This window comes from Teleopsis dalmanni, chromosome 1, assembly GCF_002237135.1.
Source record: "Teleopsis dalmanni isolate 2A chromosome 1, ASM223713v2, whole genome shotgun sequence".
NCBI lineage: Eukaryota > Metazoa > Arthropoda > Insecta > Diptera > Diopsidae > Teleopsis > Teleopsis dalmanni.
The window spans coordinates 218,910,883-218,914,868 of record NC_051846.1 but is presented as its reverse complement, the minus strand read 5'-3'; positions in this window follow the sequence as shown (position 1 = coordinate 218,914,868).

Here is a 3,986-nt window from a genome sequence, read left to right as displayed (position 1 = left end):
CTCTTTTTTATTTACAGTTACGAACAATTACGAACAGTTACGAAAAGTTTTATATACAAAACACTTCACACCATTGTGTGGTGAGAAGTATTAAGTACTTGAGCTTTGAAATTGGTCAAGATGTGTCCAGAATACCTAAAAGCTTTCTGTTTTATAAAAATCAAAAATTTTATTAAAGAATTTGACAAATTTGTCAAGTGCACAGAATAGGTCCGTAAATGTATATATAATTCATTCATAGGTGCAAAGAAATGATCCCTTTGGTGTTTTTTAAATATGTACATCGTCTGCTGACTATATACGAAAACAAACTTTAGCATGCAATTCCTTTAATACCAAATACATCAAAAGAGGCTATACAAAGTTGTAAAATTGGTGGGACTGTGCAGAAGTGTGGTATGTTATTATTGATCATTGTTGGTGATTAGAAGACAATTAGTGAACAAGTAAAAAGTTGCAACTGTGAAGAGCTCCAATCAGCAAATCACCATGCATGTATTGTAGCAAAAGAATTTTAGAAACTTAAATCTAAAAATCTTTTAAAAGACAAAAAAACATACAATGAAAAAAAAAACACAACTTGAAGCCTCTTCAAAAGGTAAAAGGTGATGTTTTTACAACACAAGTCTTGCTTATGTAAAATTAATCCAACTTATAATCGAAATTTGCAACAAGGATTAAATAGAAATAGATTATTTCGAGATTAAATGAACGAGAAACGATATTTAATTCCATTTAACTCCATTTTAAAATTAGATCCTGTTTATGGTAAATCTACACGTAGATCTTTAACCATAAATAAAATACCTAAAATAATGTTATGGAATAAAACTTGTCTAAATAAATATTAAAATTTAAAGTTTTGTTAAATAAAATCAAAACTGACATCTGGCTAGTATTTGAAACTCTACAAAACGTTTACAAATAACTTCAAAAAGTATATCGTTTATTATACGCCACATCCTGAAAACTGCACTAGAACTGGTACCGCTGTAATAATTAAATACAATAAAAAACCACTTAGTTGATCAATTGGTTGAAGCACAGACAAATAATACACAGATTGCGAATGCAGAATAAAAAAATGGGTGTATTTGATTTCATAATGGCCAGCTAAAAACACAATGAGCTTTGGATTGTAGAGCAATTAAGGCATACAAAAGCTGCGTATAATAAAATGATTTTAAGTGTTGGAAACAAAAACAACATGATGTTTATTAATATACTTCATGATTCTCATTGCTACTGTAGGGCATAATACCGTTTTCACCACCGAACATATTAACACCATTTATACTAACAACATCTATGGATGCGCTACTGCCAGTGCTTACTCACCTCATAATATACAAACCTCATATATTTGTATGAGACCAGTATAAAATTTCATCAAAAATCGAAATTTATAATAATTTCAAAGAACTTGTGCATTGCATACACACAATCAATCAAATATTCAACGAATATACACAAAAACAAAGACAATGAATTAACTACACTGATGGTGAGCAGGAACTTTCCAGATACCATTAGAAACGTAATGGGAAGTGCTCTCAAATGCATCCAACAACGGTTTAAAAAACAAGGCCTGACTATCAATGCGGTGAAGTCGGACACAATCCTCTTCACGAGGAAGTGAAACCTTTACAACTTTTCAGTAATAACATTCACATATCAAAGTCAGTGAAATATTTAAGAGTCATTCTAGATAACAAACTGACTTGGAATGAACATGTAGATGAAACGATCGGAAAAACGAAGAGAGCTCTATTTCTGTGTAAGAGAGTATGCGGAAGACGATGGGGTATCCCCAAAATCGACGCACTGAATCTTTACGTTGATGGTCAGACATATTACGTCAGTTGTCTGGTGGTACAAAGCCACCCAAAAGACAATAAAAGCGAAGTTAGGTAGGGTCCAGCGACTAGAATGTGTTGGAATAACGGGTGTTATGCGCACAACGCCAACACCCGCGTTATAAACGAAGCTAGGTTTGCTTCCGTTGGATTTATATATAAATGGTGACACTAGCAGCAATTTGTTTAAACCGGAGCTCCACAACTTCTGAAAATTGGTGGGCCATTGGACAATTTTTGACCTCGTAAATTGGAGATTATGAGGAGAGTTTATGGGACAAAAGTATCCTATAGAACACTGATAGTAGACGGCCTTCTACATGATGAATGTAAAAGGAATGAAATCTGCGTCTTTACCGATAGCTCCTTGATGGATGACAGAGCTAGATCTACATCTAGGAAAATATGTTTCCGTCCATAAATAAATAAATATATATGTATCTATATGCATGAATTTCAGAAATTTTGCCTCGTCTACGCTTGCATATGAAATTATTTATTAAGTGTGCAATAAGAATCAAAACAAATGTTGGCAACAACTCTTTTGTATATTTCGAACACTTAAGATCATTGTGTCATACGCAGCTTTTGTATGTCTTAATTGTTCTACAATCCAAAGCTCATTGTGTTTTTGGCTTGCTACTCGAGCTGGCTACTACAAAACCAAAGGAAGTCATTTTTGTGTTCTGTTTTTGCAATCTGTGTATTATTTATCTGTGGATGAAGCAACATTTAAATAAGCATCTTTTCGATTAAAAGTTGTAAACAACTGCTGATTGTTAAAATACTACATACACTGTTAAGACATCAATTAAAGTGTAAACGTTATGTATATCTTTTCAAACCATACAAAGGTCGCAATATTATGTATGGTGACTTTGTTTTCAGAAATATACTCAAAAGTCATTTAAGTATCGAAGAAAATTTTGGTCTTAGCCATGACCACTCATTAGTAGTTCCAATAGTTTCCTTAAATACATTTCGTATGATTTTCATTTATAAAAAGCATGTATAATATTAAGGTGAAAGCTATTAGAATGATAACTATATACTTAAATATGAGTTTAGAAAACTTTATATTGCTCCTTTTTTTCTTAAAAATTTTTGAAATAACTTATTCAGTCCTTGATAAAAATATAATTCACTTACCTAAATAATTAAACCATATATCAAAATCGAATATATATGACAAACAAATATATATCACAAAGATGTGGAAACAAAATGAACACACTTTATTTCCACATGAACAATTAAATCAAAAACTCAAACATTGTATACAAATTCAACAGTAAAGGTGACGAGTACAACGTCAAATATTAAGTATACCATATATCAAGTATATGTTGGAACGAATGAAAATAAATTTAAATCAAAAATTTCTAACCACAAACACATCATATAAAATAAGTTTGGTGTGCAAGCACTTGCACAATACTTGCTTTACATTACACTGCATTCTGAGAAAGATTTAGACATTGTGGAAATTCTACACCAGGATAACAATTAATGCATAATTTCTTGGAAATGCTTACCAGGCTTAATTTTAAAACCGGGATTGATAACTGCACTAAAAAAGTATAAAAGTATTAGGTATACATCAATAAACTAGTGGAGGATTCCATACTTTAGTGGTAACTTTTTAAAAAATTGTGTTTTTGTTTTATATTTATACACATATTTTGTGCACTATAATGTATTTTACTATATTGTTGAGAATATGAAATCTATGAATATGTAATCTAAGTTATCTCATATGGAATCTAAGTAATTTTAGAAACAGTTATCTAAGAATGTCAGTTTAGTTTAGAAATAATTTTTATTATGTATTATTCTTAGAGAAAATTGTGTGTTTGCGTTTGACAAAATTTAAAAATCGATCAAAACTAGAGCCAACTATTTAATTATTTATCGGGATCCAGCGATCGCGAACGATCACGTCGAATTGTGAAACGTACGCAACAATATTATGTAGTTGTCAGTTTCTTGAAGATGACTTTAGATTAAATTCGTAATATTGAATATGATAAAAATTAATGTAAAATAATTTAAGTGGTTTTTGTTAATTCTCAGTTATAACAATACTTGAACGTAATTAGCCAATTAGCACAATACAATACAAAAATATTA